We start from the raw sequence: 23,706 nt of genomic DNA on the forward strand, positions 1-23,706 counted from the left end.
TCAATACCCGCCAGCCTTTAAGAGACATCATGCAGCCAGGCATCTCGGCTTGCGGCCACACCATCCTGAACGCGCCCGATCTCGTCAGATCTCGGAAACTGAATGGGGCAGGACCTGGTCAGTACTTGATTGTGAGACCTCCTGGAAATACCTAGTGCTGCAAGCTTTTACGTCTCCTGGGTAACTTTATCGTTGCTCTTTATACTCTCTATCTGTCTGGAGGAGATATAATTGAATTATTGTACACGTACCCGTCTACTTTCAACACCCTTTGCTGCACTGATATTTTTCCCTCCATTTTTCTTTTTCTTTTTCTTTTTTTATTTTTTTTTGCTGGAAGTTCCGTCAATACCCGCCAGCCATTAAGAGACATCATGCAGCCAGGCCTCTTGGCTTGCGGCCACACCATCCTGAACGCGCCCGATCTCGGAAGATCTCGGAAACTAAACGGGGCAGGACCTGGTCAGTACTTGGATTGGAGATCTTCTGGAAATACCAGGTGCTGCCAGCTTTTTACTTCTCCTGGGGAACTTCATCGTAGCTCTTAATACTCTCTATCTGTCTGGAGAATATATAATTGAAGTATTGTACACGTACCCGGCTACTTTCAACACCCTTTGCTGCACTGATATTTTTACCACCATTTCTCTTTTTTTTATTTGCTGGATGTTCCGTCAAAACCCGCCAACCATTAATAGACATCATGCAGCCAGGCCTCTTGGCTTGCAGCCACACCGTCCTGAACGCCCCCGATCTCATCAGATCTTGGAATTTAAACGGGGCAGGGCCTGGTCAGTACTTGGATGGGTGACCTCCTGGAAATACCTGTTGCTGCAAGCTTTTACGTCTCCTGGGTAACTTTATCGTAGCTCTTAATATTCTCTATCTGTCTGGAAGAGATATAATTGAAGTATTGTACACGTTCCCGGCTACTTTCAACACCCTTTCCTGAACTGATATTTTTCCCTCCATTTTTCTTTTTTTTTTTTTTTTTTTTTTGCTGGAAATTCCGTCAATACCCGCCAGCCTTTAAGAGACATCATGCAGCCAGACATCTCGGCTTGCGGCCACACCGTCCTGAACGCGCCCGATCTTGTCAGATCTTGGAAGCTAAACGGGGCAAGGCCTGGTCAGTACTTGGATGGGTGTCCTCCTGGAAATACCAGGTGCTGCAAGCTTTTTACGTCTCCTGGGTAACTTCATCGTAGCTCTTAATACTCTCTTTCAGTCTGGAGGAGATATAATTGAAGAATTGTACACGTACCTGGCTACTTTCAACACCCTTTGCTGCACTGATATTTTTACCACCATTTCTCTTTTTTTTTTTGCTGGCAGTTCCGTCAATACCCGCCAGCCTTTAAGAGACATCATGCAGCCAGGCGTCTCGGCTTGCGGCCACACCATCCTGAACGCGCCCGATCTCGTCAGATCTCGGAAGCTAAACGGGGCAGGACCTGGTCAGTACTTGAATGTGAGACCTCCTGGAAATACCTGGTGCTGCAAGCTTTTACGTCTCCTGGGTAACTTTATCGTAGCTCTTAATACTCTCTATCTGTCTGGAGGAGATATAATTCAAGTATTGTACACGTACCCGGCTACTTTCAACACCCTTTGCTGCACTGGTATTTTTCCCTCTATTTTTCTTTTTTTTTTTTGCTGGCAGTTCCGTCAATACCCGCCATTCTTTAAGAGACATCATGCAGCCAGGCATCTCGGCTTGCGGCCACACCATCCTGAACGCGCCCGATCTCGTCAGATCTCGGAAGCTAAACGGGGCAGGACCTGGTCAGTACTTGATTGTGAGACCTCCTGGAAATACCTAGTGCTGCAAGATTTTACGTCTCCTGGGTAACTTTATCGTTGCTCTTTATACTCTCTATCTATCTGGAGGAGATATATTTGAAGTATTGTACACGTACCCAGCTACTTTCAACACCCTTTGCTGCACTGATATTTTTCCCTCCATTTTTCTTTTTCTTTTTCTTTTTTTATTTTTTTTTGCTGGAAGTTCCGTCAATACCCGCCAACCTTTAAGAGACATCATGCAGCCAGGCCTTTCGGCTTGTGGCCACACCGTCCTGAATGCGCCCGATCTCGTCAGATCTCGGAAGCTAAACGGGGCAGGGCCTGGTCAGTACTTGGATGGGAGACCTCCTAGAAATACCAGGTGCTGCAAGCTTTTTACGTCACCAGAGTAACTTCATCGTAGCTCTTAATACTCTCTTTCTGTCTGGAGGAGATATAATTCAAGTATTGTACACGTACCCGGCTACTTTCAACACCCTTTGCTGCACTGGTATTTTTCCCTCTATTTTTCTTTTTTTTCTTTGCTGGCAGTTCCGTCAGTACCCGCCAGCCTTTAAGAGACATCATGCAGCCAGGCATCTCGGCTTGCGGCCACACCATCCTGAACGCGCCCGATCTCGTCAGATCTCGGAAACTGAATGGGGCAGGACCTGGTCAGTACTTGATTGTGAGACCTCCTGGAAATACCTAGTGCTGCAAGCTTTTACGTCTCCTGGGTAACTTTATCGTTGCTCTTTATACTCTCTATCTGTCTGGAGGAGATATAATTGAATTATTGTACACGTACCCGTCTACTTTCAACACGCTTTGCTGCACTGATATTTTTCCCTCCATTTTTCTTTTTCTTTTTTTTTTTTATTTTTTTTTGCTGGAAGTTCCGTCAATACCCGCCAGCCATTAAGAGACATCATGCAGCCAGGCCTCTTGGCTTGCGGCCACACCATCCTGAACGCGCCCGATCTCGGAAGATCTCGGAAACTAAACGGGGCAGGACCTGGTCAGTACTTGGATTGGAGATCTTCTGGAAATACCAGGTGCTGTCAGCTTTTTACTTCTCCTGGGGAACTTCATCGTAGCTCTTAATACTCTCTATCTGTCTGGAGAATATATAATTGAAGTATTGTACACGTACCTGGCTACTTTCAACACCCTTTGCTGCACTGATATTTTTACCACCATTTCTCTTTTTTTTATTTGCTGGATGTTCCGTCGATACCCGCCAACCATTAATAGACATCATGCAGCCAGGCATCTTGGCTTCTGGCCACACCGTCCTGAACGCGCCCGTTCTCGTCAGATCTGGGAAGCTAAACGTGGCAGGGCCTGGTCAGTGTTTGGATGGGAGACCTCCTAGAAATACCAGGTGCTGCAAGCTTTTTACGTCACCAGAGTAACTTCATCGTAGCTCTTAATACTCTCTTTCTGTCTGGAGGAGATATAATTCAAGTATTGTACACGTACCCGGCTACTTTCAACACCCTTTGCTGCACTGGTATTTTTCCCTCTATTTTTCTTTGTTTTCTTTGCTGGCAGTTCCGTCAATACCCGCCAGCCTTTAAGAGACATCATGCAGCCAGGCATCTCGGCTTGCGGCCACACCATCCTGAACGCGCCCGATCTCGTCAGATCTCGGAAACTGAATGGGGCAGGACCTGGTCAGTACTTGATTGTGAGACCTCCTGGAAATACCTAGTGCTGCAAGCTTTTACGTCTCCTGGGTAACTTTATCGTTGCTCTTTATACTCTCTATCTGTCTGGAGGAGATATAATTGAATTATTGTACACGTACCCGTCTACTTTCAACACCCTTTGCTGCACTGATATTTTTCCCTCCATTTTTCTTTTTCTTTTTTTTTTTTTTTTTTTTTGCTGGAAGTTCCGTCAATACCCGCCAGCCATTAAGAGACATCATGCAGCCAGGCCTCTTGGCTTGCGGCCACACCATCCTGAACGCGCCCGATCTCGGAAGATCTCGGAAACTAAACGGGGCAGGACCTGGTCAGTACTTGGATTGGAGATCTTCTGGAAATACCAGGTGCTGCCAGCTTTTTACTTCTCCTGGGGAACTTCATCGTAGCTCTTAATACTCTCTATCTGTCTGGAGAATATATAATTGAAGTATTGTACACGTACCTGGCTACTTTCAACACCCTTTGCTGCACTGATATTTTTACCACCATTTCTCTTTTTTTTATTTGCTGGATGTTCCGTCGATACCCGCCAACCATTAATAGACATCATGCAGCCAGGCATCTCGGCTTGCGGCCACACCATCCTGAACGCGCCCGATCTCGTCAGATCTCGGAAGCTAAACGGGGCAGGACCTGGTCAGTACTTGATTGTGAGACCTCCTGGAAATACCTAGTGCTGCAAGCTTTTACGTCTCCTGGGTAACTTTATCGTAGCTCTTTATACTCTCGATCTGTCTGGAGGAGATATAATTGAAGTATTGTACACGTACCCGGCTACTTTCAACACCCTTTGCTGCACTGATATTTTTCCCTCCGTTTTTCTTTTTTTTTTTTTTTTTTTTTTTCCTGGAAGTTCCGTCAATACCCGCCAGCCTTTAAGAGACATCATGCAGCCAGGCATCTTGGCTTCTGGCCACACCGTCCTGAACGCGCCCGTTCTCGTCAGATCTGGGAAGCTAAACGTGGCAGGGCCTGGTCAGTGTTTGGATGGGTGACCTCCTGGAAATACGAGGTGCTGCAAACTTTTTACGTCTCCTGGGTAACTTCATCGTAGCTCTTAATTCTCTCTTTCTGTCTGGAGGAGATATATTTGAAGAATTGTACACGTACCCGGCTACTTTCAACACCCTTTGCTGCACTGATATTTTTCCCTCCGTTTTTCTTTTTTCTTTTTTTTTTTTTTTTGGCTGGAAGTTCCGTCAATACCCGCCAGCCTTTAAGAGACATCATGCAGCCAGGCCTCTTGGCTTGCGGCCACACCGTTCTGAACGTGCCCGATCTCATCAGACCTCGGAAGCTAAACGGTGCAGGGCCTGGTCAGTACTTGGATGGGTGACCTTCTGGAAATACCAGGTGCTGCAAGCTTTTTCGTCTCCTGGGTAACTTCATCGTAGCTCTTAGTACTCTCTTTCTGTCTGGAGGAGATATATTTGAAGTATTGTACACGTACCCGGCTACTTTCAACACCCTTTGCTGCACTGATATTTTTCCCTCCATATTTCTTTTTTCTTTTGTTCTTTGCTGGAAGTTCCGTCAATACCCACCAGCCTTTAAGAGACATCATGCAGCCAGGCTTTTTGGCTTGCAGCCACACCGTCCTGAACGCGCCCGATCTCGTCAGATCTCGGAAGCTAAACGGGGAAGGGTGTGGTCAGTACTTGGATGGGAGACCTCCTGGAAATACCAGGTGCTGCAAGCTTTTTACGTCACTTGGGTAACTTCATCGTAGCTCTTAATACTCTCTTTCTGTGTGGTGGAGATAAATTTGAATAATTGTACAAGTACCCGACTACTTTCAACTCCCTTTGCTGCACTGATATTTTTCCCTCCATTTTTCTTTTACTTTTTTATTTTTTCTGGAAGTTCCGTCAATACCCGCCAGCCTTTAAGAGATATCATGCAGCCAGGCCTCTCGGCTTGTGGCCACACCGTCCAGAATGCGCCCGATCTCGTCAGATTTCGGAAGCTAAATGGGGCAGGGCCTGGTCAGTACTTGGATGGGAGACCTCCTAGAAATACCAGGTGCTGCAAGCTTTTTACGTCTCCTGGGTAACTTCATCGTAGCACTTAATACTCTCTTTCTGTCTGGAGGAGATATAATTGAAGTATTGTACACGTACTCAGCTACTGTCAACACCCTTTGCTGCACTGATATTTTTCAATCCACTTTTCTTTTTTTTTTTTTTTTTTGCTGGAAGTTCCGTCAATACCCGCCAACCTTTAAGAGACATCATGCAGCCAGGCCTTGCGGCTTGCGGCCTCACCGTCCTGAACGCGCCCGATCTCGTCAGATCTCAGAAGCTAAACGGGGCAGGACCTGGTCAGTACTTGAATGTGAGACCTCCTGGAAATACCTGGTGCTGCAAGCTTTTACGTCTCCTGGGTAATTTTATCGTAGCTCTTAATACTCTCTTTCTGTCTGGAGGAGATATAATTGAAGTATTGTACACGTACCCAGTTACTTTCAACACCCTTTGCTGCACTGATATTTTTCCCTCCATTTTTCTATTTTTTTTTTTTTTTTTTCTTGCTGGAAGTTCCATCAATTCCCTCCAGCGTTTAAGAGACATCATGCAGCCAGGCCTCTTGGCTTGCGGCCACACCATCCTGAACTCGCCCGATCTCGTCAGATCTTGGAAGCTAAACGGGGCAGGACCTGGTCAGTACATGAATGTGAGACCTCCTGGAAATACCTGGTGCTGCAAGCTCTTACGTCTCCTGGGTAACTTTATCGTAGCTCTTAATTCTCTCTTTCTGTCTGGAGGAGATATAATTGAAGAATTGTACACGTACCCAGCTACTTTCAACAGCCTTTCCTGCACTGATATTTTTCCATCCATTTTTCTTTTTTTTTTATTTTTTTGCTGGAAGTTCCGTCAATATCCGCCAGCCTTTAAGAGACATCATGCAGCCAGGCCTCTTGGCTTGTAGTCACACTGTCCTGAACGCGCCCGATCATATCAGATTTCGGAAGCTAAACGGGGCAGGGCCTGGTCAGTACTTGGATGTGTGACCTCCTGGAAATACCAGGTGCTGCAAGCTTTTTACGTCTCCTGGGTAACTTCATCGTAGCTCTTAATACTCTCTTTCTGTCTCCAGGAGATATAATTGAAGAATTGTACACGTACCCGGCTACTTTCAACACCCTTTGCTGCACTGGTATATTTCCCTCTATTTTTCTTTTTTTTTTTGCTGGCAGTTCCGTCAATACCCGCCAGCCTTTAAGAGACATCATGCAGCCAGGCATCTCGGCTTGCGGCCACACCATCCTGAACGCGCCCGATCTCGTCAGATCTCGCAAGCTAAACGGGGCAGGACCTGGTCAGTACATGAATGTGAGACCTCCTGGAAATACCTCGTGCTGCAAGCTTTTACGTCTCCTGGGTAACTTTATCGTAGCTCTTAATACTCTCTATCTGTCTGGAGGAGATATAATTGAAGTATTGTACACGTACCCAGCTACTGTCAACACCCTTTGCTGCACTGATATTTTTCCATCCATTTTTCTTTTTTTTTTTTTTTTTTGCTGGAAGTTCCGTCAATACCCGCCAACCTTTAAGAGACATCATGCAGCCAGGCCTCTCGGCTTGCGGCCACACCATCCTGAATGCGCCCGATCTCGTCAGATCTCGGAAGCTAAACGGGGCAGGGCCTGGTCAGTACATGGATGGGAGACCTCCTAGAAATACCAGGTGCTGCAAGCCTTTTACGTCTCCTGGGTAACTTCATCGTAGCTCTTAATACTCTCTTTCTGTCTCCAGGAGATATAATTGAAGAATTGTCCACTTACTAGGCTACTTTCAACACCCTTTGCTGCACTGATATTTTTCCCTCCATTTTTCTTTTTATTTTATTTTTTTGCTGGAAGTTCCGTCAATATCCGCCAGCCTTTAAGAGACATCATGCAGCCAGGCCTCTTGGCTTGTAGTCACACCGTCCTGAACGCTCCCGATCATATCAGATTTCGGAAGCTAAACGGGGCAGGGCCTGGTCAGTACTTGGATGTGTGACCTCCTGGAAATACCAGGTGCTGCAAGCTTTTTACGTCTCCTGGGTAACTTCATCGTAGCTCTTAATACTCTCTTTCTATCTCCAGGAGATATAATTGAAGAATTGTACACGTACCCGGCTACTTTCAACACCCTTTGCTGCACTGGTATATTTCCCTCTATTTTTCTTTTTTTTTTTTGCTGGCAGTTCCGTCAATACCCGCCAGCCTTTAAGAGACATCATGCAGCCAGGCATCTCGGCTTGCGGCCACACCATACTGAACGCGCCCGATCTCGTCAGATCTCGGAAGCTAAACGGGGCAGGACCTGGTTAGTACATGAATGTGAGACCTCCTGGAAATACTTAGTGCTGCAAGCGTTTACGTCTCCTGGGTAACTTTATCGTAGCTCTTAATACTCTCTCTCTGTCTGGAGGAGATATAATTGAAGAATTGTACATGTACCCGGCTACTTTCAACACCCTTTGCTGCACTGATATTTTTCCCTCCCTTTTTCTATTTTTTTTTTTTTTTTTTTTGCTGGAAGTTCCGTCAATACTTGCCAGCCTTTAAGAGACATCATGCAGCCAGGTCTCTTGGCTTGCGGCCACACCGTCCTGAACGCGCCTGATCTCATCATATCTCGGAAGCAAAACGGGGCAGGGCCTGGTCAGTACTTGGTTGGGTGACCTCCTGGAAATGCCAGGTGCTGCAAGCTTTTTACGTCTCCTGGGTAACTTCATCGTAGCTCTTAATACTCGCTTTCTGTCTGGAGGAGATATAATTGAAGTATTGTACACGTACCCGGCTACATTCAACACCCTTTCCTGCACTGATATTTTTCCCTCCATTTTTCTATTTTTTTTTTTTTTTTTTTTCTTGGATGTTCCGTCAATACCCGCCAGCCTTTTAGAGACATCATGCAGCCAGGCGTCTTGGCTTGTGTGCCACACCATCCTGAATGCGCCCGATCTCGTCAGGTCTCGGAAGCTAAACGGGGCAGGTCCTGATCAGTACTTGGATGGGTGACCTCCTGGAAATACCATGTAATGCAAGCATTTTACGTATCCTGTGTAACTTCATCGTAGCTCTTAATACTCTTTCTGTCTGGAGGAGATATAATTGAAGTATTGTACACGTACCCGGCTACTTTCAACACCCTTTGCTGCACTGAAATTTTTCCCTCCATTTTTGTTATTTCTTTTTTTTTTGCTGGAAGTTCCGTCAATACCCTCCAGCCTTTTAGAGACATTATGCAGCCAGGCCTCTTGGCTTGCGGCCACACCGTCCTGAACGCGCCCGATCTCGTCAGACCTTGGAAACTAAACGAGCCAGGGCCTGGTTGGTACTTGGATGGGTGACCTCCAGGAAATACCAGGTGATGCAAGCTTTTTACGTCTCCTGGGTAACTTCATCGTAGCTCTTAATACTCTTTATCTGTCTGGAGGAGATATAATTGAAGTATTGTACACTTTGTCTTAGGGACAGTCTGGCTAGCAGTGACTGAGTGGTTGACAGACGACAAGCAACGGAATGTACGTGCTCTGTGATGTCATAACAGTCAGCTGAGAGAGGCTCGTGATGTCATCGCTGAGCTGTCTGTCTGTCTGTCTCTCTCTCTCTCTTTCTCTCTCTCTCTCTCTCTCTCTCTTCCTCTCAATTCAATTCATTTGTATTGTCAAAGCAATTGGACATACATACATACATATATATATATATATATACATACATACATACATCCATACATGCTAGAAAGTCATTACTATGTTATCTTAAAGGCTAACTAAGCAGAACATATATCATTATAGAACAGAGTTCATAGGTCAACACATGGTTTTAGGGAACAGGCACGTAGGTCATACCGTTTGACAATGTCTCCAAGGTTCTCATCGTAAATAACAAACAGAAATCAAACTATCTTCTGGGCTGACCTTCTAGCTTGACCGTATCTTTCTTAAGTATACAAGAGAGAAAAACAGGTGTAAGAAAATAATTTCTAATTTTCCTTCTACACATATATACATACATACATACATATGTAGCGTTATGTTGGGTGTATTTGGATAAGAGCATTTGGGCTCTGAGCTGAAGCACTGATCTAAAGAAGACCTCTCCCCCCCCAAAGTTATCAGATTTCCTTAGCTCATCAGCTTGGAACTGGTTTGCATCAAAGTGACAGTTTTGGGGAGGATGGCACCGAGAAGAGGCCAAATAGTTTGGAATTCTGCTATGAGATGTCTGGAGAAAGGGGCCTGTAGGTGATAAAAACTCTTTGAAGTGGATGAGAGCCGAAATCCCGACATAGAGCTACGAACCCAGGCCAACCGGCATTTCCAAAAGATGGCATGGATTGACATCAGTCATAAATAAAGCCTCCCTCCAATAGGACACTGGGGGCTGAAACCGAAATCCAATCTCAAGAACTCAGGGACCAATCACCTACTGATCTGACAGACTATAAGGAACAGCGGACAGTCTTTCTCTCTCTCTCTCTCTCACCTGAACCAGAAACTCGCTGCCACAGCTCAACCTGTAGCTCTGTTGCCAGAACCGGAATCAGAAACCAACCAAGTCTTTGCCGGCAACAGAAGAGTTAAACTGGGAGAAGGAGATTGAGCGAAGAATTATTTTAAAGGACTTTATTAAATAAATAACTTCACAGACCCACCTGATCAGTGGAGTTTTACAGCTGGACAATTGACTAAGTCGACTGAATACGAAAGTGTCAGTCACTTAAATAGCTATTTGAGTCTTAAGAAACTTGACCCTTGGAACAAACAGGGCCCTGCTTTCCTCAAAGACTTTGTCTTCAAGTAACTACGGTGGAACCCTGCTTACAAAGAAGATTTTGTGCACAACCTTGGAGCCTTCAAACCAATGGAAAATCTGTTTGGAAAAGACTCTACATTCGCGAAACCCCAACTTCCAGGTGCATCGACTGAGTGGAAGTTCTTGGACAAAGCCGAACCGGACTGCCTTTGTTCCAAACCACACGGACCTCGTGCCGTGTGCTGTTATCTGAGCCCGAAGCCAGAGAGGCCTCTCTGCGACGAAGTTCACATAAGTTTAACAGTTTGGAGTTTGTGATTCATGACATTTGAGAAATCAATTAGAAATGTTAATCTGTGATTCATAACTCTAGAATGTGTAATATCATTTAGTTTTCTTAAATATAAATGTGAGTTGCATTAAACTGTTTTGTTGATAATTTTAGAAATAAAATCTGTCAACGCCGAGAAATATCTTCTCATTCCTGTTTAACTGTTTAGTCTGAAATTGACACAAGTTAATAGACATTAGATTATTGGTGGCCCTGCCTATCCTTAATCATTGAATAATAATCAGTTAAGGGAAATTGTGGTAACAAATAGGATCTTTCTCGGCACCTAAACGTAAATGAGACTGATATATATATAACGAGAAGTTACCTGACATAAATACTAACCTGCGTAGTTATTTAATGTCTGACTAATAATACTAACGAGAGACTCACCTTCGTCTTACTAACCGGTATTGTAGTCAATGTGTTTATAACCTTTTTTGTTTAACGATTTGTTAAACGGAATGTACGTGCTCTGTGATGTCATAGCAGTAAGCTGAGAGAGGCTCGTCATGTCATCGCTGAGCTGGCTGGCTGGCTCTCTGTGTGTGTGTGTGTGTGTGTGTGTGTGTGTGTCTCTCTGTCTGTCTGTCTGTCTGTCTCTCTCTCTCTCTCTCTTACTCTCTCTCTCTCCCTCTCAATTCAATTCATTTGTATTGTCAAAGCAATTGGACATGCATACATACATACATACATATATATGGAAAATAAACAATATGTGTACATCTCTTTCTGCATTAGTGGTGCCCTCACAGATGTGCAAGTTACATGACAGACAGACAGACAGACACTCACACACACTTTCACACACACACACACACACACACTTTCACAGACAGACAGACAGACAGACACACACACACACACACACACACACTTGTATACCTGACACGTATAGAAGACTGGATAGGGAGATATAAATAGCAATGGGGAGACTCTTGTACTTGGTGTGGCTCTATCCATATAGTGGGGCCAGCAGCCACTTAGCAGGTGCAGCAATAGAAGCTCAGCCTGGGGAGACTGGATTTAGCATTTCCTCTCCATTTTGATAACTATCCATAATCATTTCTGCAAAATACTTCTATGATACCTATGTATGTTTTTTACTTGTACTATATTATACTATCAAGTATCAGTGTACACATACAATGTGACCTGTTACATTAATACAGAGGCCACGGAAGGCCAGATCACTAATAGCCACTGTCCCCTGATATTACACTTTTTTACAATCACTTTGGCACTCATTTCAGAACCTTGATGTCATTTTTCAAAACTCTAGACACCCGATGATCAAAATGCACATTTTTCAAAACTCTAACACTTTTTTACAATTGCTTGGATACAATACACATCAACCTCAGATCATTTGTTCATTGAACTAAAATGACACAACTTAACATCAAAGTATTACCATTTCAAAATGCAATTCACACATTACATCTGAGATCACTGTCTATTCATTTCATTACAAAGATCTAACTATCAATTGATACAGCTGCTCAAAATGATAAGTGACTGTTGCATTACTCTTAATGCATAATTTTATGGAAACTGACAAACAATATTCCATGTTTCGATCATGAAAGTTTCAGGATAATGAGATCCATTGACATCAATAAACGAGGAGCATGAACCAGTTGGACTACATTATCTATGGATGTAATATTTCATCATCATTCATCATCATGTAGCACTTTTCCACACCATGTTTGCAGTGTGGAAGGAAAGTTAGAATTTTTTTCTCTAATACCTGTTTTTCTCTCTTGTATACTTAAGAAAGATAAGGTCAAGCTAGAAGGTCAGGCCAGAAGGTAGTTTGATTTCTGTTTGTTATTTACGATGAGAATCTTGGAGACAATGTCAAACAGTATGATTGAAGTGCCTGCTCCCTAATCCATGTGTTGATCTATGAACTCTGTCCTATAATGATATAAATTCTGCTTAGCTAACTTTTAAGATAACATAGTAATGACTTTCTGATTATAACCAGCTCTTTGATTTTTGTGTATAAAAGCTCTGACTGTTAAAATGAAGGCAGAGCGACTTTGGGATCTACTTGAGTCACTGTTCCTCTCCACGCTGCGTGTATTAAAGGCATTGCAACTAACGCTCCAACCTGGTTGAAGATGATTGTTCTTCCACATCAGATTTGACATTACTGTATGTATGCAGGCCCTTGTAATTGCTTTTCCAATACTGCCAACTGGTTATTGATGATTGATTTCACATTGTGGTACGAGTATCGAGTGAAATGAGTGCTATCCACCCCAGCAACACAGTGATAACATGGAGCCGGCAAGTCATCCAGGTCACAATAGAGGTCAAGCAGTGGGAGGAGGAAGACGTGGTGGTCAAAGGAATGGAAGGGGACATGCACCCCTTCTGAGAGGTGGTCGTGGGCCTCGTCATAGAGGAGGGCTTAGGCCTCACCAGAGAGGCAGCCATGGGCCTCATTTGAGAGGTGTTGGGGGAACGTGGTAGAGGACAAGGCCACGGACCAGACAGCGGCAGCAACAGCAAATAGTGTCCAGTGAAATCCGAGAAATAGTTGTAGAGCATGTTGTAAATCATGGCATGACCATGACTGAGGCAGCTACAATGATTCAATCAAACCTCAGAATCAACTCAGGATCAACTGTGGCCTCAATCATCAGAAATTTCCGTACTGAGAAGCGGCAAGTCTTCAGCATGCACTAAACATTAGGCTACTCTCAATTGTCAAATGACTGTATACTGCATACCAATGTGTAGCACAGAGTATAGTGTGCCTTTTGAAAGAAATGCAGACAGAGTGAAGCAGCTGATGACTGAGTATGTTCAGGTATGTTCAGTTTCAAGATGCCTCTTGTGAAAAATGGTTGTGAGAACCTGAACCTGAACACAGGGCTGATGGAAATTCAGAAGTACAGTAATCAATCCTTTGTTTTACACTAAGCCAGGTGAGGAACACTGCAGTTGACATTTTACTGTAGTTTTGTTCTTTTTTGTAGCTAATTATTGTTGCATGGCTTCAAAGAAACCTATGGTGTGATTTGATTGTATTGCATCAATACATTTCAGATTTTGTTCAATGATTCCACTGTGTCTGTAGTATTCTCTCTACTAGTCCTTTTACAGTGATGTATTTATGTGTAGTACCATAATGAAACATGTATCACATATTTTGTACTACAATATTTAATGATTGTACGAACAACTACACAGTGAAACTATCGGTATCTTCTGTGTGGGTGATCTAAATAAATGTTACTATGGTATTTCATGATAAATGAATTATTTGAACCAACAAGTCTGCAAGTGCAAGGTTTCTTTAAAGATATGAATGCACAATGCAATGTTTTGAACATTGGACAGCCTGTGTTACAAGTGATGACCGTTTTGAGTTTTGTGTCTAGAGTTTTGAAAAATGACATCAAGGTTCTGAAATTAGTGACAAAGTGATTGTAAAAAACTGTATATTCATCCTATTTAATGTGCTCTTTTAAAATGTACTTTTCTTTTTTATGTTGCCATTTTTGTTCTACCAATGTTTCAGTTGTTAGCCAAAGATTGACAGAGTACATCTCATACACACAGGCCAGACAGCAAGGATTTCTTTTTGAAATTCAATTACAAATGCTGCATGAACTCATCAATACGATTAGAGCTCCTGAAAGCAATATAACTAACTCACTCTACAGCATCTCATTAGCAGTGAAAAGAAACCAAGAAAGTTGGGACAGTCGACTGTTTACCACTATGTAACATCACCTTTTCTTTTAATAACACTTATTAAGCACTTGGGCACTGAAGACACCACTTGGTTAAGTTTAGCAAGTGGGATTTCCCCCCATTCATCCATTATGCATTTCCTCAGCTGCGCAACTGCACAGGGCCTTCGTTGTCTTAATTTGCACTTCATAGTGCGCCACACATTCTCAATTCGGAGACAGGTCAGGACTGCAGGCAGGCCATGCTAGCACCCGCACTCTCTGCCTACGCAACCATGCGCTTGTAATCTGGGCAGAATGTGGTTTGGCGTTATCCTGCTGAAAAATGCAGGGATGTCCCTGGAAAAGACGATGTCTGGATGGCAGCATATGTTGCTCCAAAATGTGTACATCTCTTTCTGCAAAAATGGTGCCCTCACAGATGTGCGAGTTACATGACAGACAGACACTCATACACACTGTCACACCCACACACACACACACACTTTCACAGACAGACACACGCACACACACTCACTTTCACACAGAGACAGACACACAAACACAGAGACAGACACACACACACTCACTTTCACACAGAGACACACAAACACATACACTTTCACACAGACACACACACACATACATACATACATACATACATATATAAGGAAAAGAAACAATACATTTAAAAATCACAAAAAGATGTAATAAAGTACAGAAAATCTAAATGTAATAAAATGTGATCTTTAATACACACAAATATGTATGGCTGGTCGGATGCGTCTTGGACTCGGGTTCCTCTTCATTACGTATAATGCTTTTGCCTTTTGCTATAGCTTTCCGTGGAGGGGATCGTGGGTGAGTTTGTACCATTCTTGGGAGGCTCTGCCTTGTTGGGGCGGAGCTGTGATCCAGGTGAACAGCAGATCGGACATAGGTGGGCATGTGGGCGGAGGAGGAAGGCCGGTCAAGCAAATAAGCTTGCTAAGGTACGCAGCAGCAGCAAGCAGCCCCACCATCCAGTCAGCCAGCCAGTCTGGCTGGCAGTGACTGAGTGGTTGACAGACGGCAAGCAACGGAATGTACGTGCTCTGTGATGTCATAGGAGTCACCTGAGAGAGATGTTTGTGATGTCATCGCTGAGCTGGCTGGCTCTGTGTGTCTTGCTGGCTGTGTGTGTGTGTGTGAGAGAGAGAGAGACTTTTTGACTTTTATCAGACTTCATTGCCTGTTTGCAACACGCAATAATTCATACAAAAGAAAATAAATAAATAAATAAAAAATAGTGTTCCCCTTTGTTTGTCTCCCCCCAACAAGCATTAACTCCGCCACTGATCTGTACACTTTTAAAGAAAGCAACCCAATACACACAACAAAACAACCATCAAATACTAAACCCTATAAATGAATTACATAATAAAAACCAACTCCCCGTCATACAATTCACAAAGGGCATCATTAATACACCAGACCTGTTCAAAACTCTCCAAATCATTCATCAGCCTGTAATAGTTAAACTCTAGTCTGACTCTGCACTTGACCAGCATGGCAAACACTCTCACTGCATCCTCACTGCCCTCCCCACACACTCTGTTCTTCCTAGTCTTATAGACGGCCATTTTAGCCTGGCCCAGCAAGAAGTTTACCAGCTGGTCCACATGTTTGGTCCTTCTGGTGTATCGCGCCCCTAAAATAAAAACCTTTGTGTTAAAAATCAGGTTAAGATCAGTAAAAAGACGAGTTAAAAGACTAAAAATGGGTGACAACCGAGAGCAAGTGCTGAAACAGTGAAACACGGTCTCTCTCTGAGCACAGAATGGGCAGGCGTCGGACACAGCAGGGTTAAGAACAGTAATAAAAGAATTGACAGCAATAATGGTGTGTAACACCCTCCACTGCAGATTGCCAGCTCTCTTATTGAGGGGGGCTTGTACAGGCTTCTCCAGGCGGGCGCAGTGTCTTCCCCCAGCCCCAGCCTGTAAAGTAATTTTAGGAATCACAAAGAAACAGTTGAAAGTGCTAAATAAGTATTTTGATGCACCATATTAATTTAGGAAATTTACATGTTGTTTTTCATCAGCTTCTGTATCTGATGGCTCCACATCACTGGCTGGATTGACAGCAACGACACTCTAAAAAAAGAAGTGTTAAGTTTGAGCATTCAGGACTTGTTTTGAAGATCCTGAATATCACTGGTCCACAATTTATCTGTGAAACTATGGGTTAATCTCCATATACAAAATACTTTTCACACACACTTTAAATTTACAACTAAATTTACATGTTGATGTCTTTCGTCAGCTTCTGTATTTGATGGCTCAATATAACTGGTTGCATTAACAGCAACGGCACACTACAAGAAAATAACATTATATTTAAACATTCAGGACTGGTTTAGCATCACCTCGAATATCCCTAGCCCTTGAGGTCGATTGTTATTGTGGTCTTCAAGACCAGTGCTTCTCAACCTTAGTCCTGGAGGAGGCCCACTGTCTGCTGATTTTCATTACAACAACATTGTAGGTTATATCAGTGACTGTGGTCCTAAAGTACCCCTATGCCTGCTGTTTTTTTTCCAGTTGAGCTCTTAATTACCTAATTGGCTTAACTGAAGCCATTTAACCCTTTTCCCAGGTCTTTGGTTGTTGATGAGTTACAAAGAGCTGGATTGTGGCCCGCCATGACTGGAAGTGAAGAACACTCACTCTAGGCCTTTAACTTAATGTTCATATGTAGGGGCCTATCCATCTGATTTGTTTTTGCACATTTATTAACAGAAAAATTGATGGTACGTGAAATCATCTGAGCTGAAAAATATAATGTTCCACCAATAATAAAATAAATGTATTAATTAAAATTATAGAGATAATAGAATGTTCACAGATTATTAGTTCAGAAAACAAAATATTTTTTTATATCTTAAATAGAATTAACACTCAAATCAGTTGTAGGGTAAACAAGGTCTATTTTTTGGATTGATTTTATAATTATACATGTATGGCTGCATGAAGCTTACCTGAGAATCTGATATTTTAGTAACTTTGTTGCTTCTTGTTGGGTAGTCCACGTTTGCCGCCGTTCTTTTTCTGTAAATGTAAATCAAAAGGCAATAATTACATACTGTAATTAAAATACAAAAAGTATAAACATTGTATTATTATTTTTGTATCCTGTTTCTCCATCTCGATGCTGTTCTTTTTGGAATTGCATATCTAGGTTTACTTAAATACTGTTTATAAGATTGTAAACTCATCATCCAAATTTCTTCATTTGCCAAACTTTATGTAGTGCGCTTGCAGTTTCAGAAGAAGAAAAAAAACTGTAACAGATGGGATATGTAGTACTTTATACTCGAGTGGTCTATGCGATTACACCCTGTTGGTGTTATTAAGAACGCCAAGTACCAGAATGCAGAGCGGGACTGTTTTTTGTGCCGTGACTTGTCGGGGGAAAAACGCGCAGAAAAAACGGACGAGAAGGTGAAGGTAGTATGGCGGTGATGCACGCGTTGGTGAAGTGGGAAAGCGGGGTCGACAAAGACTCTTACAGCGTGATTCCCACTGCTTGCTTTCGCAATTTTGATTTATTCAGCATTGCTGATGATGACGAAGAGACGACTCGAAACTTCAGAGCAGAGTGGAGAGACACGAACAAACCTCCAAAAGGTGGATGGCCTGTCCATGAAGCGCAGATCATTATGACTGGTAACAATGTTTATTTAAAAAAAAAAAACATTAAAGTCTTTACATGCTATTTGATATACACTCACCTAAAGGATTATTAGGAACACCTGTTCAATTTCTCATTAATGCAATTATCTAATCAACCAATCACATGGCAGTTGCTTCAATGCATTTAGGGGTGTGGTCCTGGTCAAGACAATCTCCTGAACTCCAAACTGAATGTCTGAATGGGAATGAAAGGTGATTTAAGCAATTTTGAGCGTGGCATGGTTGTTGGTGCCAGACGGGCCGGTCTGAGTATTTCACAATCTGCTCAGTTACTGGGATTTTCACGCACAACCATTTCTAGGGTTTACAAAGAATGGTGTGAAAAGGGAAAAACATCCAGTATGCGGCAGTCCTGTGGGCGAAAATGCCTTGTTGATGCTAGAGGTCAGAGGAGAATGGGCCGACTGATTCAAGCTGATAGAAGAGCAACTTTGACTGAAATAACCACTCGTTACAACCGAGGAATGCAGCAAAGCATTTGTGAAGCCACAACACGTACAACCTTGAGGCGGATGGGCTACAACAGCAGAAGACCCCAGCGGGTACCACTCATCTCCACTACAAATAGGAAAAAGAGGCTACAATTTGCACAAGCTCACCAAAATTGGACAGTTGAAGACTGGAAAAATGTTGCCTGGTCTGATGAGTCTCGATTTCTGTTGAGACATTCAGATGGTAGAGTCAGAATTTGGCGTAAACAGAATGAGAACATGCATCCATCATGCCTTGTTACCACTGTGCAGGCTGGTGGTGGTGGTGTAATGGTGTGGGGGATGTTTTCTTGGCACACTTTAGGCCCCTTAGTGCCAATTGGGCATCGTTTAAATGCCACGGCCTACCTGAGCATTGTTTCTGACCATGTCCATCTCTTTATGACCACCATGTACCCATCCTCTGATGGCTACTTCCAGCAGGATAATGCACCATGTCACAAAGGTCGAATCATTTCAAATTGGTTTCTTGAACATGACAATGAGTTCACTGTACTAAACTGGCCCCCACAGTCACCAGATCTCAACCCAATAGAGCATCTTTGGGATGTGGTGGAACGGGAGCTTCGTGCCCTGGATGTGCATCCCACAAATCTCCATCAACTGCAAGATGCTATCCTATCAATATGGGCCAACATTTCTAAAGAATGCTTTCAGCACCTTGTTGAATCAATGCCACGTAGAATTAAGGCAGTTCTGAAGGCGAAAGGGGCTCAAACACAGTATTAGTATGGTGTTCCTAATAATCCTTTAGGTGAGTGTATACAATCACAGTATATTTGAAATGAATGTTTAAGTTATTAATGTGTTGTACTTCTAACATACTCTTATAACATGGTAGGTGGTGGTGAGGGCACTAAAAACTCGTCATACATGACTGGCATTTGTAAGAACGATTTATTGTGTGTTGTGCTTTACAATAAAATCCCCCAAATCACAAAATAAATTAAACCAGATATAATTTAACTTCAGTTTTGATTCAGTGTTGGCTGTTCATCTTAATTTGTATGGTCAAAGCACAGTATTTTTATGACAAATAAAAATAATCCCCAAATATCTGTGGACATAATGCAGGGTTTTATTTATTTTATTTTTATTTTAGGAAAAGAAGGCGAACTAAGAAGAAAACTTAATGACCTAACAAAAATGCCCTGTCCTAAAATGAAGACAGTACCTAAACCAAACAAAAAACTTCAAATTTCAGATGATAGTGACCTTGATGAACCACAGTTACCGGTGAGATAATTACTGCAAATATTAAATAAATGTATTGCAGGATTGTGTTTTTTAAATCATTTTCATATATATATATATATATATATATATATATATATATTCATTTTAAACTCTTTTTCTCTCTGAATACAGCACAAAATAAGAAAGAAAACCGATGGAGCTTCAAGAATTAGATCCCGTCATATTCTACAGACATTTAAAGAGTCCAGTGAAGTTGAGCTACAGCAAAACGTTAAGCAGCTCGAAAAGGAAAACACAAGACTTAAAATTGAAAACCAATGTCTTCGAAACCGTATGGTTGATGGTAAGTTTTTTTATTTATAGCAAATAATTCCTTACCTTGATAAATGTTATTCTTCAGTAATTTAGATTCCAGAGTAATGTATTATAGTTGATCATACTGAAGTAATCTAGAACCACAATACAGACTCTTAATGTGCACTGTCTAATAGTTTAATAATACTGATTATTAAATAAAGTTTTTCAACATAACTTCATAATCCTACATTAATGACTATATGCATTACATTAGACCTGGTAATTCTTGTATTTTATCTCTTTTATTTTTTTCGTAGCTAATGTTAATGACCCACAAAAAGGTCAGTTTGCCAATAACATAGAGCAAGTCTCTCAAGTATAATTGCAGGCATTGATGGTTTTGTTTTCACTTTGTATTAAATATATTACTAGAAATGATTATCATTTAATACTAAGGTTTTTTTCTCCAGAGATTCCAGACCTTTTGGACAATCTGAAAAAAATTGTAACAAAAGCCACATTTATCAGCGATGAAGACAAAAGTGTGTCACCATCAAGTGGTTCTGACAGCCCCACAGCAAATTGTTCTGAATCTGACAAAGAATCACCAAAACAGGTATAACACTCTTGGTCTACAATATTACAAAGACAAGGTAAAAATATATATATTGAAAACAAATATTGGTTGTAAACAATCTAATGATGCTACATTATCAGTTATATTCATAGTTAAAGTTGATAATAAGAATGTAATTGAATTATGGGTGTCACAGATTCACTGACTTTATTATGTCTGTAAATTAATAAACTTAGAATTGAGACATACTGTGGTCTTTAATAACACATTTCTGTAACATAATCACAGCCTTACTGATAATGTATTCCACTTAACATAATATAAGAATAGTTTGGGGATAAACTTGTTTTTTATTTACCATTGTCTTTTAGGTGGAAATATTCCCAGGCACTGGAGTTTACATTGACAAACTGTCCTGGATCCTTGCAGAGAGGTGCAGCACGAATACGTCATATGCAAGAACCCTGACGGTTGCTGTCTTTGACTTTCCAACATTACTAAAGAGCAATCTTCGTGGTGGTGGCAGCAAGAGAGATCCAACTTCGGAGACATTAAGATCCTCATTGATGTTATTGAGGATCATATACAGCTGCCTTCGGAAGGACACGACGTGTTTCAGTTGCGGGGCTTTGCAGCCCAGCGGGACCCTCTTAATGCCGGACATCAGCTGCCCGAGCCGGTGCGGATGAACGGAGGGACGTTAGACAGCGTTACCTTCCGGGCAGGAGCAGCGAGCGGCAACACCGGGGTGAAAGTGTCGTCTAACACTGTGCCATTAGCCACTAGCTGATTGAGCAGATCAGTGGTTTTTAAGAAGATAACAATGGCAGCAGACTTGATATTTTCACACCCTGCTACCTCCCCAACCGCTAACACACACTGCTCTAGGGGGCAGAACTGCACCGGAGCGATCTTGACTCCATGGCGTCGGGTCAGTTTTTCAAAAGACGCATTCAGGGGGTCCGACCCCCCGACCCGGGAAGAACTACCGGTACTCCCCCCTCCCCTCCCCTGTTCCCCCACAATAAGAAAAGCACTGAAAACAGAAGACAAAATAAACAAACTGAAAAAAGTAAAGCAACAAAAAAACGCAGCCAAAGGACAGAGCTCTCAGCAGCACTCCCGCTCACTGCAGACCCCTCCCACACACTCCCAGCTGAGAGAGAGAGAGAGAGAGAGAGAGAGTGTCTGTCTGTCTCTCTCTCTCTGTAGATGCATCATAGGGAACATATGTAACAATCTCTCTTTTTGTTTACCAAAAATGAGAATGAACGTATTTCAAGTGGGTGTTGCCTTGGTTGGAAACGTTTTAAGATTATTTATGAAGTGTAAAGTGGATTTGTCTCAGTTCTCCGTAGTTTTCAATGTATGTGCCATTCAGTAGCGTTCATGTTACAGATGTGCCCTATGCAGTGGTAGGGTCAATAAAATGTCAGTAAAACTTTATTTTAGCAATTATGGAGGGGAAGAACTGCAAATAGAGGGTCCCCACTAATTATCTAACTTACCAACAACGTTTCAAATTAGGTCTTGCGAAGCTGCCAAATAATGCTGTATAATCGTATGTGTCTTCATACACCGGCTGCTATAGTCTGATAGCTTTGATTATATATATATATTTTCTCGTGAACCACAAATGCTATTTGCTTGATTTTTACAGAGTATGTTATAAATACCATTGTTATGAAGCCTGACAAATTGTATGCTGTAATTATGAATATTTTCAAATCATTTGTTTGTTTTTCCTAACATGTTACAAATGTTCCCTATGTGAAAGATGCATTATATCTTAATAACGTCTAAACAATTAAAGATATACAGATTATTATTTTCGGTAAAGTTATAACACATTGCTATTAACTATGTGTGTCAGTAAAAGTTTAAAAAATCCTAATAATTTTTTATTGATCCTGCAAAATAGGTGTTTAGGGAACATTTGTAACATTAGGGTTACGATTTGCCATAGACGCGGAATGAGTTTGATTGTGATGTTAAATGGGGTTTAAAGACGCAGTCGCCTCGGTGCTGATTACTATTGCTGTGTTTCTCACTTCTCACTTCTACTCCATGCTTGGGAACGCCCACATCCAGTGACGTCAAAACCGGTGGAAAAGCGGGCCGGTTCAAAAAAGATCAGCTGGATCCCAGGCCGAGCAGCAGCTCCGGCTCCAGCACCGGCACCATGTCGCTGGAAAAGCGCTAAGTGAGCTCACAGTGAGCTCAGTGTAATGTCTGCTCTGGTGAGCTCACAGTGTGACCTAGTCGTGAGTTCACGTCTTCACTGGGTAGTCCATGACAACTTAATTGACTCAATTCTTGGGCTTAATTGGTCAAAATGACCATTGGTTGAAGGTACTCAGGGACTGATGTGTAGAGAGACTTATTAAACCTGCAGGATTGTGGTTTTCCCAGAACAGAATTAACCAGTGTAGCGTTATGTTGGGTGTATTCTGATAAGAGCATTTTAGCTCTGAGCTGAAGCACTGATCTAAAGAAGACCTCTCCCCCCCAAATTTATCAGATTTCCTTAACTCATCAGCATGTGAACTGGTTTACATCAAAGTGACAGTCTTGGGAGGATGGCACCAAGAATGGGCCAAATAGCTTGGAATCCCTGCTGTGAGATGTCTGGGGAAGGGGGCCTGTAGGAAATAAAAACTCTTTGAAATGGACGAGAGCCGAAATCCCGACACAGAGCTACGAACCCGTGCCAACCGGCATTTCCAAAAGATGGCATGGATTGACATCAGTCATAAATCAAGCCCCCCTCCAATAGGACACTGGGGGCTGAAGCCGAAATCCAATCTCACAAACTAAAGAACCAATCACCTATTGATCTGACAGGCGTATAAAGGGTAACGCACGGCATCTCTCTCTCTCTCTCACCTAAACCAGTAACTCGCTGCCACAGCTCAACTTGTATCTCTGTTGCCAGAACCGGAACCAGAAACCAACTAAGTCTTTACCAGCAACAGAAGGGATAAACTGGGAGAAGGAGATTGAGCCGTACGAAGAATTCTTTTAAAGGACTTTATTAAATAAAGAACTTTACAGACTGCGCTGCCCGCCTGTGCCCAGCCATCCAGCTGGACAATTGACTAAGTCGACTGAATACGAAAGTCATTTAAATAGC

At 42.4% G+C, this 23,706-nt stretch overlaps 4 non-coding genes and 23 pseudogenes across 4 annotated transcripts; all 27 read left to right on the forward strand.

Moving 5' to 3' along the window:
- Positions 1-47: 47 nt before the first annotated feature.
- Positions 48-166, forward strand: LOC136769016 (uncharacterized; annotated as a pseudogene).
- A 226-nt stretch (positions 167-392) lies between these two features.
- Positions 393-511, forward strand: LOC136768993 (uncharacterized; annotated as a pseudogene).
- A 210-nt stretch (positions 512-721) lies between these two features.
- On the forward strand, positions 722-840 carry LOC136769471 (uncharacterized; annotated as a pseudogene).
- Positions 841-1,059: 219 nt separating this feature from the next.
- LOC136769475 (uncharacterized) lies at positions 1,060-1,178 on the forward strand (annotated as a pseudogene).
- A 209-nt stretch (positions 1,179-1,387) lies between these two features.
- On the forward strand, positions 1,388-1,506 carry LOC136769358 (uncharacterized; annotated as a pseudogene).
- Positions 1,507-1,715: 209 nt separating this feature from the next.
- LOC136769670 (uncharacterized) lies at positions 1,716-1,834 on the forward strand (annotated as a pseudogene).
- Positions 1,835-2,060: 226 nt separating this feature from the next.
- LOC136768899 (5S ribosomal RNA) lies at positions 2,061-2,179 on the forward strand. Its single transcript, XR_010822045.1, has one exon. It is a non-coding gene; the product is annotated as a 5S ribosomal RNA (ribosomal RNA).
- Positions 2,180-2,389: 210 nt separating this feature from the next.
- On the forward strand, positions 2,390-2,508 carry LOC136769017 (uncharacterized; annotated as a pseudogene).
- Positions 2,509-2,733: 225 nt separating this feature from the next.
- On the forward strand, positions 2,734-2,852 carry LOC136769058 (uncharacterized; annotated as a pseudogene).
- A 210-nt stretch (positions 2,853-3,062) lies between these two features.
- Positions 3,063-3,181, forward strand: LOC136769019 (uncharacterized; annotated as a pseudogene).
- A 210-nt stretch (positions 3,182-3,391) lies between these two features.
- On the forward strand, positions 3,392-3,510 carry LOC136769018 (uncharacterized; annotated as a pseudogene).
- Positions 3,511-3,734: 224 nt separating this feature from the next.
- LOC136768994 (uncharacterized) lies at positions 3,735-3,853 on the forward strand (annotated as a pseudogene).
- Positions 3,854-4,063: 210 nt separating this feature from the next.
- On the forward strand, positions 4,064-4,182 carry LOC136769572 (uncharacterized; annotated as a pseudogene).
- Positions 4,183-4,743: 561 nt separating this feature from the next.
- LOC136769214 (5S ribosomal RNA) lies at positions 4,744-4,862 on the forward strand. Its single transcript, XR_010822172.1, has one exon. It is a non-coding gene; the product is annotated as a 5S ribosomal RNA (ribosomal RNA).
- A 215-nt stretch (positions 4,863-5,077) lies between these two features.
- Positions 5,078-5,196, forward strand: LOC136769347 (uncharacterized; annotated as a pseudogene).
- Positions 5,197-5,412: 216 nt separating this feature from the next.
- On the forward strand, positions 5,413-5,531 carry LOC136769447 (uncharacterized; annotated as a pseudogene).
- Positions 5,532-5,747: 216 nt separating this feature from the next.
- On the forward strand, positions 5,748-5,866 carry LOC136769613 (uncharacterized; annotated as a pseudogene).
- Positions 5,867-6,086: 220 nt separating this feature from the next.
- LOC136769675 (uncharacterized) lies at positions 6,087-6,205 on the forward strand (annotated as a pseudogene).
- A 215-nt stretch (positions 6,206-6,420) lies between these two features.
- On the forward strand, positions 6,421-6,539 carry LOC136769636 (uncharacterized; annotated as a pseudogene).
- A 209-nt stretch (positions 6,540-6,748) lies between these two features.
- On the forward strand, positions 6,749-6,867 carry LOC136768956 (uncharacterized; annotated as a pseudogene).
- Positions 6,868-7,082: 215 nt separating this feature from the next.
- LOC136769213 (5S ribosomal RNA) lies at positions 7,083-7,201 on the forward strand. Its single transcript, XR_010822171.1, has one exon. It is a non-coding gene; the product is annotated as a 5S ribosomal RNA (ribosomal RNA).
- Positions 7,202-7,417: 216 nt separating this feature from the next.
- Positions 7,418-7,536, forward strand: LOC136769557 (uncharacterized; annotated as a pseudogene).
- A 210-nt stretch (positions 7,537-7,746) lies between these two features.
- Positions 7,747-7,865, forward strand: LOC136768964 (uncharacterized; annotated as a pseudogene).
- Positions 7,866-8,084: 219 nt separating this feature from the next.
- LOC136769480 (uncharacterized) lies at positions 8,085-8,203 on the forward strand (annotated as a pseudogene).
- Positions 8,204-8,423: 220 nt separating this feature from the next.
- LOC136768948 (uncharacterized) lies at positions 8,424-8,543 on the forward strand (annotated as a pseudogene).
- A 213-nt stretch (positions 8,544-8,756) lies between these two features.
- On the forward strand, positions 8,757-8,875 carry LOC136768915 (uncharacterized; annotated as a pseudogene).
- Positions 8,876-15,066: 6,191 nt separating this feature from the next.
- Positions 15,067-15,181, forward strand: LOC136769188 (U5 spliceosomal RNA). Its single transcript, XR_010822146.1, has one exon. It is a non-coding gene; the product is annotated as a U5 spliceosomal RNA (small nuclear RNA).
- Positions 15,182-23,706: the final 8,525 nt, after the last annotated feature.

This window comes from Amia ocellicauda, chromosome 14, assembly GCF_036373705.1.
Source record: "Amia ocellicauda isolate fAmiCal2 chromosome 14, fAmiCal2.hap1, whole genome shotgun sequence".
In the NCBI taxonomy this organism is placed as follows: domain Eukaryota; kingdom Metazoa; phylum Chordata; class Actinopteri; order Amiiformes; family Amiidae; genus Amia; species Amia ocellicauda.